At 35.4% G+C, this 17143-nt stretch overlaps 1 long non-coding RNA gene across 1 annotated transcript; it reads left to right on the plus strand.

The window, feature by feature from the left end:
• Positions 1 to 9256: 9256 nt before the first annotated feature.
• Positions 9257 to 10885, plus strand: LOC133862010 (uncharacterized). Its single transcript, XR_009899108.1, has 2 exons — positions 9257 to 9582; positions 10594 to 10885. It is a non-coding gene; the product is annotated as an uncharacterized LOC133862010 (long non-coding RNA).
• The last annotated feature ends 6258 nt before the right edge of the window (positions 10886 to 17143 follow it).

A 17143-nucleotide genomic window follows, 5' to 3' on the forward strand; every position in this document is an offset into this window, starting at 1 on the left:
GCAATTTTCATTTTCAATATATGGCGTAACTTTATGTGGGAGTAGTTGGGGATGATTCGTTAAAGTCGCTGATGATAAGTATTCTAATAATGTGGTTTTTAGAAAAAAATAAAAATAAATAAAAAATTTCTTATTGCTTTTTTTCCTTTCCCAATTACTGTTTTTATTTTTCTCTAAATCCCACTTATTAATCAGCACATATATATATATATATATATATATATATATATATATATATATATATATATATATATATATATATATATATATATAAGAACAAAACCAAACAAAAAGAAATCACCTAAAGATTCTATATTTTAATCAAATAAAAAACCAACGAATTTTCATATATTATAAACTACCAAACTTATTCTAAATTAAGAAATATTTTTATTTACTATATATGTATGTCATGTATAACTACTTTTTAAAAGGGTTTGACAATCCCCTAATTTCAAAGTTATCAAAAATTATAGTTATAGACCAAATCTATAATTTTCTTTCTACACGATAAAGATGTCTTTTACTCGTTATATTCAAAAATGGGGGCCTGATTATATACCAAAAAAACAAAAATGAAAAATGCATATTATGGTCATTTGATCGTTTTGTAAGTCCAATGAATGATTTTTTTTTTTTTTTTTCCATGCCATTGAGCGTAGAAAGAGGTCAGGTGTACATGTAGACGTAGATGTTATTTATATTATTTGTAGTCACAAAATGCGAATATTATTTTTAAATATTTATATTTGCATTTGTATCATGTTTTTACTAACCACATATGCGTGGTTATTATCCGTTATCTATTAATGTCCATGAGCTCATTTCACTCTCAAAAAACGCTTTGAGAGTGGAGATAAACAACCCTGGTCTAATAAACTTTAGCGGTGTGAGACACTTTAACACGCCCCTTCACGTGTAGCAACTTTTTGGCCAATCATGTTCAACCGACAAGAGGAAAAAGCCCATCATCACAAGGGACCAGCTCTAATACCATATTAAAATCCACGGGCCAATTTTACTCTCAAAATACGCCTTAAGAAAGGAGGGGACACCATGGCTTATAAAGAGGCCAGGTGAATGTAAACTAGACGATGTAGGACAAATTTAATACGCTCTCTTACTTGTGGCACTATTGGCCAAACACGTAGGCAAAACGGAAAGAAAGGCTCAAAGGAACCTGCTCTGATACCATGATAAAGTTCATTAAACATTACTCTTTCACAAAAGGTACCTTAAAGAAAGAGGTTTGTTTAAGACTTATAAAACCCACAACCCAAGTATACACTGACAATGTGGGACTCTTAACATGCTCTAAACTCATGACCTCTGTTTTGATAGAGGAGAGGACACAATGGCTTATAAACAGCCCGAGTTTAGTAAACCTTAGTGATGTGGGACACTTTAACACGCCCCTTCACGTGTGGCAACTTTTTGGCGAAAAACGTATTCAACTGACATGAGGAAAAAGCCCATCATCGCAATGGACCGACTCTGATACCATATTAAAATCTATTGGCTCATTTTACTCTCAAAATACGCCTTAAAAGATGAGGGAATACAATGGCTTATAAACAGCCTAGGTCTGGTAAACCTTAGCGACATGAGACACTTTAACATTATCTGCATGCATTTTGAGCCTATTTTAGTATTTTAGACTATCTTTAAATTTCTATTAGGACATATTTTAAAGGATTTTAAAAGTAATAGTAATGAACTAGCTATACGAAATAGATCTAACAATGGACGTCTACATATATTTGCACAGTACTGCCACTAGGAGATATAAACATATATTTGAATTATAAACATATATCAAACACCAAATAATTGTTTTGGACAAAAGGATACTCATTACACAATTTGAGAGTCTTTGAGATATGAGAGAACCAAAGATGAGAGGCAAGAGGAAGAAGATGGTGGCTTTGAGCTCTGGTGGCGTCATGGTGAACTGGTGAAGTGAACATAACCAATACTTAATCTCCAAACAAGTCATTTTGGTATTAAAGACCAAAACAATATCATTTTGGTGAATTTAGTAAATATAATATAGGGTTAACTACATTTTTGCTTCATGTAGCTTAACAACTTTATTTTTTTCCTACATAGCTTAACAACTTCATAGCGAAACCATTTCACTTTGTATCGTAGATGGTATCTCACTTATGGTTGAAAATAGATATGGTACCTCCATCCATAAATTGAAAATAGAACTTAGATGCAATATTGGATCTCATTGATATTTTGGTGAAACTGGATTACGCTATGACTCAATTGAGTTTGAGGGAGCGTTTGTGATTTCTCCCATTCAGACCTCTTTAGTTGGTTGCCATTTCTACCCTTTTTGAAAAAAAAGAAGAAGAGGCCGCTGTCGAAGTAGTGATGATAGAGAGGTGTTGGGAGCGTAGAATTAAGGAAGATGAGTTTGCTGTAAAGCAGATGGAGAAGCCAATGGGCACTGCTTAAAGAAAGTCCAATGAGGCCGGCCATGTGCGTTTGTCTCAAGCAAAGGACAGGTTAGCCGGCCACAGGAAGTGAAAAATACAAAAAAGCAGAGGTAAAGACAAGTTAAAGTGGGGGATGACAGACTTGAAGGTCATCAGCCATAATTTATTACTCAATAAACAACTAGAATCGTTCCCAGCAGCAAGCAATTTTCATTTTCAATGGTATACAGGAGGCAGGACAAGTTTAACTTTATGTGGGAGTGATGGGGGATGACACGTTAAAGTCGCTGATGATAAGAACAAAACCAAACAAAAGGGAAAAAGAATTAAAAAAGAATCAACCACAGCCAAATTGAAAAGGACAAATTACCCAACAAAAGCACATACCAGATCAACATACAGATTCATTGAACATCATATATTAAAATATAAATGGAATATAAAATGCAAAATCTCATTTGGGTATAAAACTTTAGACAAGAAAACAAAACGAAACTAAGATATGAACATGAAGAACCTGACTTTTTTCACAGATCTTAAATATAATTTCGACTCTACACAGTTGAGACCCATTTCTTGTGAGACTTGTGCAAGGTCCACAATACATCAACAGCTTGGCTCAAAGTAATCTGCACAATTTAGAGAAGGTAGAGTCATTTACAGGTCATGGGCATGGAATGGATCACATGCATCAAAACACAAGTACTTGAGAGGTCAGCACCAATAATTGTAGGCAAGCTACGTTGATGGTTGAGTATGCAATTATTGGGTCTGTTGGGATTATGACATTAGTCACGTCTGTTATTCAAGCAAGATTTTAGGGTCGTTATTGATATTGAAGGCTAATTGCTGCAAGAGAAAAAGCAGTCTTCCTTGGTTCAAATGAAGAGGAACCATTGACAAGATCCCCTGTAAATCAACCCAAAAAGAAAATGCACAACCATATGCTCTTATGAGCTGCCAAGATTACCAAGTCAAAAAACAGCAATAGGAAATATATGCTCATTTTTTAAATTTAAAAACACATTGCAGAGGAGAAGGTTTACTTGACAAACAATAAGCTAAAAGAGGGAAAATCAAAGTATGATCCAAAATGAGAGCCAACTGTGAGCTAAAATGAACTTGAGCTTTAAATAATACCAATGTTGATATCAGCAAGAATTTTGAGATTTTCAAAATTCGCATTTTAAGTGATCCAAATCCTCACTACATCTGGACATTCTCTTGCTCTAGTAAGTTCTCAGTCAATTCAGCATACCTTGCACTTATTCAATCACACTAACCATTGTGTAACCCTATTGCCCCATTGACCTTTTGGAAAGCTTTGTTGAAATTTAACCTCAATGATTGACTTAGGAATTTCTTTTGAAAAATTACTTAGAATATTCTTCCTACTATGGTCCGATTAAACACCATCTTTCTATCCTCTATATCGAACATGATTGGCCAAAAGTTGCTACACGTGAGGGAGCGTGTTAAAGTGTCCAACATCGCTAAGATTTACTAAACCTAGGCTGTTTATAAGTCATTGTATCCCCTCCTCTCTCAAGATGTCTTTTCAGAGTGAAATGAGCCATGAACTTTAATAGATAACGGATAATAACCACGCATGCGTAATTAGTAAAAACATGATACAAATGTAAATATATGTGTCTAAAAATAATATTCACATTTTGTGACTACAAAAAATATAAATAACATATACGTCTTTGGTTTTTTATTTGATTAAATTATAAAATCTTTAGGTGATGATCGCTTCAAAGCATGCATGTTGTTTTAATTGATAAGATTATTCGATACTCTAGAATTGTGAATCTTGAAATTTAAAGTATTAAAAGAAGTTGTACAAACATACACTAATACTCCAAATGAAAATATATATTGAACTATACAAAATAATTATGTTCTTTTTTTAAATATATGCATTACTTTTTATTATATTGTATTACTAATAATAATGTTCTTTTTCAAATTTGTTTATATAAAGTGATCTTCCAATGGGGGCGTTTCTTCCAGAATAATGATAGTTGTACACCAAGTGAACAACAATCATACAACACCCCTTCATAAGGGGTGGGTCCCACAATGTATGGGACCCACCCCTTGTGAAGGGGTGTTGTATGATTGTTGTACACTTGGTGTACAACAATCACTCCCTTTTCTTCCAAGAAGGTGAAAGGAAGTTGTAATTATCACATTCATTGCCATCCCCCATATTAACGTGACCTGTCCTTTTCTTGAGACAAACGCTCATGGCCGACACTTTCTTTCTGGACGTGATTCACAGGGACGATTTTTCGTTACTTTTTGTTAAAAAAATATTTTTTTTATTAAAAATTAACTACTGATATGACATAAGAGGTCACTTCCTTATTGAATTTGTTTGACAAAGAAATTAAATTTTTTCCACCCTTTTTCATTTATTCCAAAAACAATCAATTCAAAACATTCTAATTTTATATTACATCAATATTTTTTTTTATTATTTAAATAAAAAAAATTCACTACAAAATTTTGTTTTTTTTAACTTTTTTATACAAATTCTTTTTACTTTATATTACATCTATCACTTTCAACTCTCACTATCAATTCTCATTCCCTTACCAAACAAGGTCATTAAAAAATATTATTTTAATAAAAAATGACGGGTGAGGGACGGTAAACTGTCCCCTACAAATCATTTTTCCTTTCTTTAAGCGGTGCCTATTGGACTCTCCATATGCTTTACAGCAAATACATCTTCCTTAATTTTACGCTCCAAACACCTCTCATCAAATTTTTTTTTTTTTTTTTTAAAAAAAAGTACGTTGAGAAAGCAACTAATAAGCTTAGGGCTTAGATTGCTGCACTACAACAGCCCACAACATGGGCACTCCCCTCCTCACATGAGAGTGGGCCCCACCCTCATGTGAAGGGGGTAGTGCACATGTTATGCACTTATTGTAAAAGTATCATTTTCCATAAGCTTAAGAGGAGAAATAAACTAAAATCAACTAACAACTTGTTCTATTGCACGTGTGGTTTGATGCTCATTTTTTTGGCATTTAAATATCATTGCATTAAATGTTACTAACACGAGAGATTGGTTCCTTATTATTTTACATCCATACTGTATGCTTGGCGTACCTCCAGCAGAGACTCATAAGTTTCAAATATTTTTTGTTGTTGCATGTGACTACCTTCGATTTACCAGGAATAAAATTCATCATGATGGCATTATCCCGAATGCTCTTATCATTTCAACTACAATTAACAAGACTGCGCTGGAGCACTATTTTGCGTGGACAACCAAATATGATAAAACTCCTGAAGTCTGGAAGAGTCATTCTCCTCCCTATTTAAAGATAAACTATGATACTACTATCAGAGCAACTTTTTCTACTCAGGCTGTAGTTTGCAGAGACTCTACTGGTTCTATAATCAAGTGTACCTCCCTTATTAGCTCACCTTGATGTGCACTTTACGGTGAGGCTACTGCTGCTCTTCTGACTGCTCTTTTGGAAGTTTTGTTAGGGTTATCTTCTTTTATCTTAGAGGGTGATTCTCTTAAAGTCACAATGACGCTTCAACATCCTGCAATTACTAAAGATTGGAGAATTGCTTCCACCATCTCAAATATTCACTCCACCATCCCACCAATAGTTAGCTGGAAAGCTAGTCATGTTAATCGAAGTGCAAATTTTTGTAACCACCATGTGGCAAATTGGATTGCAACTACAATTCATTCTCGTTACATTCCCATCATTTCCCCTTTATCCACATCTTTTCCTCCATGTATTGGAAAAGACTCCCCCTCTACCTTCTTTATTCCATAAGTTTGTTCTCTCTCTCTTGGTTTTTTTACTATGTACTCACAAAAAAAAAAAAAAAAAAAAAAAAAAAAAAAAAAAAAAAAAAAACTAACAACTTAATATCCTAAATTCCTAATAGGGGGCGGATCTTTCCCATTTACAATAATGATTGAGTTTGGGAGAGCAATGGGTATGCGGTTAGAAAATGAACTGGTTACGGCTCAATGTGTCACTGAATGGGTACAGAAGTTTGTACTTCTTTTGACTTTTTTATCGCTCCAGGAGTTGGAGACTGGAAGAGAGTCAATGATGTCTGAAATGACAGATGATGAGATACGCCAATCAAGGGGGTTCTGGGGATGTTGCAGAGATAGAATGACAACTTGAGAATCACCCTCAATGATAAATTTCTCAAGATTAAGAGAAGTAGCAAGGGAAACTGCTAGACATGCGGCTAAAGCCTCGCCATAATTTGGTAAATAGGGAAAACTTATTGGGTTTTATTATTAGCTAAATTCTGTTGATAAAAAGGTTATTGTATTGTTGTTGAAACTGAGACACCAATCACTTAGAAGATTTTCAAAAATATGTTGCAGTACATTTATCAAGAAATGAAAGTTCTGGAAAGGAAAATATTGCAAGAATATTTATCAAGAAGGAAAAAGCATTACTGTAGAAAATATTCTCCAGAATATTTTGTTCCTGAAAATCCAGATTCCCTGATGAGTGTTTGGACAGCCAGAAGTCATGTCCGGATACAACTGGTAGTAAGTTTGTGTTCTCAGTATGTTTGGAACTTCGACAGCTCAGCGGACGCAAGTCACAATAAGGTCCTATTCTCTCACATATCCGGACAGCCAATTGACACAAATTCCAAAAAGTCACTATTCTACATCATGTCCAGACATAGAAGGCAAGACAGTGGACTCAAAAAAGTTTTTCATACTGATGTCCGGACACTAAGGCAATGTGTCCAGACACGCTTCACAGAAAGCTTACTTTCTAATACATGTCTGGACACCACCGCCTAGAAATCCATTCCTGACTTGTTTTTCAGTTTTCAGAACCTATTTAAATGAGCTTCTATGTAGTGTTTCTATAAGAATTCCATTGTACTAAGAGAAGATTATTTAGGCTTAAATAGATTTATTTATTTTTCTTAGAGTGTTTCTTTTGTATTTGTTTCTTTAAGTGAAGTGCAATAGTCAAGTGTTAGTGTTTGCAAATTCTGCAATTTAGTTATAAAAGCGGGGAGTAGTTTGATATCCCTATTCCAAGTTAGATCAAGATATTTTAGATGCTTTAACTTGCCAATGGAGTTCGGCACTTCTTGAATATTCGAGTTACTCAAATTCAAAGCACGCAAGCATTTAAAACTTGAAATGAGTGTATCATAGACTCGCCTATTCGAATCAAGTTCTAGAAAAAAGAATTCAGATCCTGGATGTTGCAGAAGAAGGGTTCTTAGTCTGTCTACCTCGAGCAAGGGAGCTGGAATATCCCTTAATGAATTTAAAGAATCGAATGCCACATGGCGAGTTCTTTCAACTACTTTTACTGCATTTGGATTTGAAATCAAACACTCATCCCCTGCTACAGATTGTGCAAGATCATATATAAGGTCATGCATTTTGCAGCTTTCTATATCACCATTTTTATTTCTTCGTATGTCTTGGAAAAACGACCTTCAAAGTAAATCCATAAAATACTCGCGACCAACATCTTCAAGACATATCGTTATGTCTGACGAATGAATAAAGCCTTGCATTGTCCATAGCTGAATCAACATCTTCACTCCAATTATAGAATCTTTTGGAAACAGCGAACAAAAGGCAAAACATTGCTTCAAGTGTGGCGGCAGTTGATCATAACTCAACTTCAGTATTGAGAAAATAACATTGTCTTGTTGAGTAATTTTGTGAAGCTTATTGTTTTTAAAGTACAACCATTCATCCAAAAAAATTTTGAAGTATAATAGTGTAATGTCCAAGAAAATATTTAATGAGTTTATTAGGATTAATTAAAATAAGTTTATTAAGTGTGGTAAAATAAAATAAAGTGTTTTATTTTATTCTATAGACTTGTAAATGGTAGTCATGAAAAGAAAATATATGTGGCATTTGTAAGTTTAATCCAACACTAATCAAAAAGAAAAAAAAAAAACTATAATTAAATACAAAATATATATATATATATATATATATATATATATATATATATATATATATATATAGTGAGGCGCACTGTGCGCCTCACTTGATGAAAAAAAAAAAAAGAAAAAAAAAAGAAAGAAAAGAAGATGTTCAGAGGCAGCACGGCTGCCTCTTTTAAAAAAAAAAAAAAAAAAATTAAAGTGTGGGGCTTGCGCCCCACACCTGCGCCCCAAAACGGGGCGCAGCAATTAGTGAGGCGCGCCTCACTCAGTGAGGCGCACCTCACTTAAAAGAAAGACAAAAAAGAAGAAGAGGCAGTCAGTGCCTCTTTCTTTTCTAGCAGAAAGAAGAAACAGAAAAAAAGGGGGGAAAGGCTTCTGAGAAAAATTGTGATCTAGGAAGGTCTAAGGGTCCAATCTCAAATCTAATTTTGGAAATGTGATCTATGCGTGTGGATCTACGTTTTGACCGATCATTTTGAGGTAAAACACTAAATTTATATTTTTGAGATTTTTAATTAAATCTTGTAAATGTGAGTTTAATTGAATGTTCTCTTTAGGTGTTTGGGTATTTGGAGTTTTCTGGAAGCTACCTAAACCTTGGGTATTAATTAGTGAACTTTGGGTAAGTCTTTCTAAAACCCTAACTTTTGGGGTTATGTATCTAAATTGCGATTTTGTGTCTAATCCTAAGTAAACTTTGTGGATTAGTGTTATTTGTGTTAAAATAGCATTGTTATGTTATGGTTTAGTAAAAATAAAATGGTGGTTAGCATTTAGTATGATTAGATTAGTGAATATTAATTTGGGATTTTTTTTAGGTGCTTAAACCCTAGATTTTTAATTTGTGAATTAATTGAATTTAGGTTGTTGATTAATCCCAAAATTATCTATGGATTTCATGAAAATAAGTGTCTATGGGGTTAGGTTTTAATGTTAGTAATTTGTATAATCGGAGATTTTAATTGTAAACCTAATAATAATTCTATGTATAGGCTTAGTTAATTAATAGGTAATAAAGTAAACCTTAGAATTTTATAGGTAACTTAGTGATGTAGCCTTTGAGCGATTCAAGGTGCTACTTAGCATGGTTATTGGTTAAGAAACTGAATGGTGCGTTGTATTGTGTTTTAGCGGCACTTTGTGGGTCGAATCTTGAGTTGTTGGAATTTGGGAGTATAAGCAGCTCAAGGTGAGTATTCTACTCACTGAGAAGTATTATTTTCATAAATGATGAATTGCAAAATATATATTGTTTTACAAATCTGAACCAACTGTATGTTGATTATGAATTGTTTTGGATGATTTGAGTACTTTGGAGTATATTGAAATATTGATGATGTTTTGAACTATGAATATGATTGGTGAGTTTAGAGTGAGTATAAAGATTTAAGTTATGCAAATTGTTAAAGAAATGACATGTTGAATTGATTATGTTTTGTAAAGAAAGCATGTGTTAAAGGCATGATTCGTAAAATAAAAGTATATTGTGTATATTGTTTTGAAGCATGATGCATATGCATATGAACGCTAAACGTGCATCGAAGTGAGGTTCACAACTCACGGGAAACAATGCTTGGGGTAATTCCCATGATGCTTGGGGTAACCCATGATGCTTGGATTAATATCCATGATGCTTGGATTTATTTCCATGATGCTTGGGGTAACCCATGATGCTTGGATTAATTTCCATGATGTGCATTGCATAATCATTCATAGCATGGTTTTGATGAGTGATGTTTTTATATTAAGAGTAGTTTTGCTATACGTATTGGTATGCATAAGAGTTTTAATGGAAAAGAGCTTATGTATATTCCTATCGGATAGTTGCATGATTTAAATGTCATTGATTTCTAACATAAGGGTTATGTAAACCTAAGCAAACAAACCATAAAGTATTATCGTAGGTGAGGTCGTACGTAGTTGTTTCTACAACAAACTTCTGCGTATAATCTTAGCTGCCTATCATGTTTAAATGTTTTCTATAAGTCAGTGTTTACTATATCAGTTATGGGGGTTTTCAAACAAAAATTTATAAAATTGGTGGCTGTTATAGTGTACGCATGACAAAAAGGGAAAAGTTGGTTCTTTGCGAAAACTCAGTGAATAGTATACCTCTGAGGTCTTAGTGTATTTATTTATGCTAAGACGGTGAACTCATTATTTCACCTATATGGATGTGGCTACCCCCACAACCGTATAGATGGAGCTTCTTTGGCTACAGGTACACCCGACTTGGAGGATGACCCCGTAGCTTTGTATTTGGGATACTATGACTAGAGCATGACGCGACAGTTGTAGTGCTATGGACCGCGGGTTGTCCATACTATGGGTATTTTGTATATGGCTCGTGACAAATGCGTCACTTATTCTTTTGTGTAGCCATCCTTTTGTAATAGTTGTAATGATGTTAAGCCTTAAACAGTTAGACATGTGAATAGCTCTTTTGTGTAAACAATATGTTTATATTTAGATATGCTTTTCCGCTGAGTTAATGATTATATCATTATGATTTCCGTTGCATAGATAGAACTCTGATTATCAGGTGCATGTTATGGGGCATGTGCCATATGTTGGCTGAGCGACATGTAGTCGTGCCACTGTGAAGATCCGTTTGTATGTTTTAAAAAAAAAAAAACGGGTCGTCACAAATAGACTCCCTATGCTCCTTATAGCAAGAGGAAATCGTGCACACTTTTGTACGATCTCCCTTCCAATTTCCGCTAGCTTTGGATTCTTTGGCTCTTCCCCATCTTTAAATGCCATTTTCTTAAATAAATCCCAAGAATTACTTTTATATATACTTGCCAAAAAATACGATGAAGCTGTGCGTGTAATGTCTGCAACTTTTTCGTTCCGTGTGGTAACTAGAACTTTGCTTCCCCTCAGGCCACCCACCAACAGATTTTTCAAGTCAGACCATTTATTAGAATTCTCATTCCATACATCCACTACAAAAAATGCTGCAATTCGTCACGTGTCTACAGTAGCGGTTACTGTAGTTACGCGGCCAACTAGCCACTTGTCTTGATGACAACGTGGCAGGTTGCTGAACATAAACAAGTAATTCACGCGGCCATTTGGATACGTGTATTTTTTTTACATGCGTCGAATTGGCCGCGTGTATTTATTACACGCGTCCAATTGACCGCATGTATTTTTACACACGTCCAATTGGCCGCGTGTAATTCTAATTTCCCTCCTCCCCCTTTAACTTTTAATTTCCCCCCATTTTTTTTTTCATTTCCACGTCCCATTACCTTTTCATTGCCGGCTCTCTCTTTTTCATTCCCCACGCCCCTTTGACTTTTCTTTTAAGTTTCCTCTTATTTTTTCTCATTCTGTCTTCATTCTTTCCCTTTTTTCACTATCATTCTCCTTTTTTTTCTTCATTTTCTTCACACAGTCACAGAGAGGGAGATGGAAGAGGGAGACCGAGAGAGCTGGAGAGAGATATTCTGAGATAGATCCGGTGAATGGCGATGGACCTGGAGTTCGGAGGGTCACAGCCCGAGAGGTTAAGCTTGTGGTCGACTGACTCTCAGAGATGGAGGAGATCCGGCCGACTCACGCTCGTCGGCCGGATTTTGAATTTGATTATGGGTTTTTGTTGTTTAGGTTTAATGGCCGACGATTAGTTTTTTTTTTTTTTTCCTGGTTTGATTTCCGGCGACTGGATTGTTGTAGTTTTTGTGATTCTTGGATTTTGTTTGTTATTTGTTTTGGCGTTTTGTTGGTAATTTCTTGGTAATGCAGTCGACGGAGGAATTTTGGGGGATTTTTTGGATTCGATTTCATGGGTAAGGAAGGGGAAGATTACACCGACCTTGAAGAAGTTTCCGGCAATCTGGAAAAAAAAAAAAAAAAAGAAAAAAGAAAAAAAGAAAAGTAGTTTTGGCGAAAGAAAATACCGGTGAAAAAGAAAAAGAGATGAAGAACCGAAAATTATTCTGTTCTTCTTCTCTCCTTTTTTTTTTTTTTTAAAAAAAATAAAATAAAAAATGAAGCAGTTAGCCACGTGTATGTAGTACACGCGGCTAACTGTTTGCCGCGTGTACTTCAATACACGTGACCAAGTGGCCACGAGTATTTAAGTACACGCGGCAAACAGTCAGCCGCATGTACTAAATACGCGTGGCTAACTTTAGTGGCCACGTGTATTGTGGTACACGTGGCAAAATGTGCATTTAGTAACAATCGGATCTAGCACGAATCGCACACATGGCCATTTACACGTGGCAAACTATTTGCCACGTATACTGTGTCCGTACACGTGGCGAAATGCAAGTGGCGAAATGCTATTTTTTTTGTAGTGATCGTCTAAAACAAGTAAGTATCGCTTCCCACCAATTGTTACTCGAAGCTCACTTTGCAACGGATCTATCTCAAGACTTTCAGGTTTCTTCTTAGTTGCTGATTCTATGAGCTTTTGAACAATAGTTTTTACATCAAAAGGATCAGAGATGCATGCCCAAAGCCTCATATCAAAATGCTTTTGGACCTCCTCGTCATTGTACACATACTGAGCAAGTGTGGTCTTTCCTTGTCCACCAATCCCAACAATGGGAATGATGGAAACATTCTCTTTCACATTGGAATCGAATAATAGCGCTTTAACAGCCTTCTTTTCGTCCTCTCTCCCAATGACTTCTTCCTCAAGTACAAAAAAGTGTGAATCTTCTCTCCTCCTATGCTCAAACTGTGTCTCTATAAGGCGTTGAGTGAACCTATAGTTCTTCCTATCCTCTACGATTTCATTCAGTTTTGCTCTAACTGCCTTGATCCTATGACCCATTTTAAGGCCATAAACAAGCTGGTTCGATTTGGAAAAGAAGATGTGTGACGTCCCACATCGCCTGGGAATGAGGATGTGCTTATATGTATAAATGCACCCTATATGACACAACGCGTTTTAAAGCCGTGATGGCAATGAACCTATCAGAACTCCGCAGTTAAGCGAGCCGCTGCGAGAGCAATCCCAGGATGGGTGACCTCCTGGGAAGTCTGGTATGGGGAGCCAAAAGCGGATAGTATTGTGTCATTGAGGGTGGATCGTTACAAATGGTATCAGAGCCATTGCCCAGCCTGAGATGGTGGGAGCGTGCACAAGCCCAAGAGGGTTGCCAGCGGGCACTCGCTGGGATGCCAAGAATGGGGGGATCCCATGAGGGTCGCCAGCAAGGACGCTGGGTCCCAAGGGGGGGTGATTGTGACGTCCCACATCGCCTGGGAATGAGGATGTGCTTATATGTATAAATGCACCTTATATGACACAACGCGTTTTAAAGCCGCGATGGCAATGAACTTATCAGAACTCCGCAGTTAAGCGAGCCGCTGCGAGAGCAATCCCAGGATGGGTGACCTCCTGGGAAGTCTGGTATGGGGAGCCAAAAGCGGACAGTATTGTGTCATTGAGGGTGGATCGTTACAAGATGCGTGCCTGTAATACCCATAAGTACTATTCAGTATAGTGCATTCCGAAAAGTTGAAACATTTTTTTTGGGCTATGTGTGTAATTAAGGAAAATATGAAGGTCATGTTTGTAATTGTCGTAAATTTAAGTTAGATTTTTTTTCGAAATGTTTGAATTAATAGTTGGGTTTAACATTATAATGAGCAAATTGTTTTGCTGTGGATTTATCGTTTCGAAATGTTGTTGAGGTATTTTAAACTAGAACTTACAAACGACATCATGCATGTTTATGAATTTACCTGTTTTGCCTTTGTTATCTCATGCATGTCATGACTTGTCGCCGTAGAAGTTCACTGGAGAAGTCATCTAGCAAGTCGTCGGCTTCGTACATGACATCCTTGAGCTTTCCAAGCCAATCTTTGACTGCGTGGTTGTGGGCCTGCTGCTCCTCGGCATCCAAAAGCACAGCTTGGATGGTGGAAACTGTGTTCCCGAGCTTTTTAAGCTCAACTTTGAAACTACAGAGGCACAGAGCAGTCCAATCTCTTGGAGAGAAAGAGAGCTCAAACTCGTAATGATACTAGCAGAAACGTTGAAGAGAACTGCCTCCGCCATTTGTTGTCAGTGAATCTAATGATGTTGAAACCCACTGTTAAAGTAGTGATGAGAGGTGTTGGGAGCGTAGAATTAAGGAAGATGTATTTGCTGTAATGCAAATGGACAAGCCAAATGGGCACTGCTTAAAGAAAGTCCAATGAATGAGGCCATGCATGTGTGCTTGTCTCAAGAGAAGGACAGGTTAGCCACAGGAATTGAAGTTTTAACGATGAATTGAAGTTTCATCAGACATTCAATCCGACTCAATTGACCCAACATGACAATATTTCTAGAGTACTATCGAAAAATGTTATCGATTAAAACAACATGCATGCATGCTTTCAAATGATCATCACCTAAAGATTATATATTTTAATCAAATAAAAAACCAATGAATTTTCATATATTATAAATTACCAAACTTTTTCTGTTTGGGGTGGTTTGGCCAAAACAAAACTTCCTCAAATAGACTATGTTACGAGATGGATTACATACATAAGTTATATTATTTATTGAAAATAGTATATTAACAAAAGGTAAATACAAAACTTGATTAATAATAAATTATTATATTATTGTAAGCACATCCATGTTGCACTTTGGTTAATCATGAAATATACCTATATACCTATATATCTTAATTATTTCAACACCGCGTGATGAGCGTACAACTGGGCTATCAGCCCACATTTTTGACCTTTGCGTCACTTGGATGATAAAATGATAAGATGATGAGATTTAACGACCGAAATTTGAGACATCAAATCTGAGCGACGAAGAGTAGGAGGAAGACATAATTTTAGAATTACTCCCTATGAATAAAACGTCATTTTCCTGTTCATCCTCTTGTTTTTTTTTTTTTTTTTTTTTTTTTTTTTTTGAAACAAAGTGAACTTCATTAATAATAACAAGCCCCAGAGGGAATTACATTTGACCAAAAGGCCAATACAAGACAGAAGAAGTTCAAACATGCCCGAAGGCAAAACACCACTGCTCGAAGGCCAATTGTGACCGGAGATAAAGAAACTCCACCCACTAAGTCAGAAAAACCCGACTTAAAAGCAGCTACCAAAGGTAAACTGTGAAAAGATCCAGAATATACAAAAAAACATCTACCCAAATAATAAATAAACATTACAAAGATCTTACATGAAGTCCCTCTAAACAATAAAGCACAATAGCACATAAAAGAGAGACAGATCTAGCAAAAAGCCATCAAACAATCCCAAAATGTCCAAAAATTACAAAGGTAGACTGTTCATCCGCTTGTTGTGCCATGATTGGCTATAAATTATACTGTACATGCGTCCGTCATCCGTACATGACGTTTCACAATATATTGCATGTTGAATTTCAAAATATAATTAATATTTATGATTATAATCATTGACATAATTAAAAGGGATCATAACAGAGCATTTATTCAAGTATTTTGCATAATTAAAGAGTTTAATGTGTTTCATAAGCATTTATATACCTTGATCGATCAACATCACTTTCTAACATCTTAACTTTATGATACTGCAAATCATATTCTAATATTAGGTATTAGTCAAAAGACCTTGGGAAACAACAGGCCTCAAGATTCTAAGGTTGAATGGTATAATTGCATGCTCCCCACAAACATGCTATATATGATTCTTTGGTTAATTAATAGCTAGACATTCCTTAATTAGAAGCTAATCATTTAGTTTGAGGATTTGAATTGGCTCTCCCTTTGTAACAAGTGTAGCATCCTCTCTTATGATGTGGCATATGCCGGTGGATAACACTCATCTATTTGTAAGATATTTTTAGGATGGTTTGGTGAAATTCATCCGAAAAAAATGATGCTCCTTAGCACATTTGTAATTTAATGTGCCATAGAGCAACACTTTTTCCGAATGAATTCCAGATAAAGTGTTGCTCCTTAGCATTAACCTTAAGAAAAAGCTCATAAGGGTTACATCTTGCTTTCATTCTTTTATAAAATTTACAATACAAAATACTCATACTTACAGGACAAATGAGGTAAAGAAAGCTAAAAATAAGTATAGTAATCAAATCAATCAAACTTGATTATAACAAACTTTGTTAATTATAATAATCCTATAAGGTAATTATCTTATAATGAATAATCACCCATTATTGAATCATATCTTATATTCTAACAAAAACCCCTCATTTGTTAAGCTTGGTAAGGAAGCAGATTAACTAAAAAAAAAAAAATGAGGTAGATTGAAACCTTGAAGAGTTTTTTGTTTTTTTTTTGTTTTGTTTTTTTTTTTTTTTTTTTTAATGGCGCTTCTAGTTCTTCTAGTGCAACATCAACAACAGTAAGTCCAATGAATAAATCAAATGACACTGAGAATGAGACATGGTTGCGCTATTTCTAACAGCAGATGACCCCAACTTATGGATTATATAGTTAACATTTTGTGACATGACTCAATTGAAATACTAGTAATATGTGATTTTGTTAAGTGTGTAGCCTGTTTTAACTCCTTACTTCTTGCAAGCACATAAACAGGAAGTATGTCCCATCTAAATCCTTCAGAGTTCTGGGTGTGAACCTGAAAAGTGGACATATGTTTGTAGGTAATATGTATTAGAAAAAACGTTAACTAAGACTATAGTTCTCAGACAAATTTAAGGGTTAAAAAGTATTGCTAATCATAATACAAGCATTGTCTTTTGACTTTTTGGTCAATTGTGTTAGATTCACAGGGAAGTTTGGGGGGGGGGGGAACAAAGAAGAGGAAGA

This window comes from Alnus glutinosa, chromosome 2, assembly GCF_958979055.1.
Source record: "Alnus glutinosa chromosome 2, dhAlnGlut1.1, whole genome shotgun sequence".
Lineage (NCBI taxonomy): Eukaryota > Viridiplantae > Streptophyta > Magnoliopsida > Fagales > Betulaceae > Alnus > Alnus glutinosa.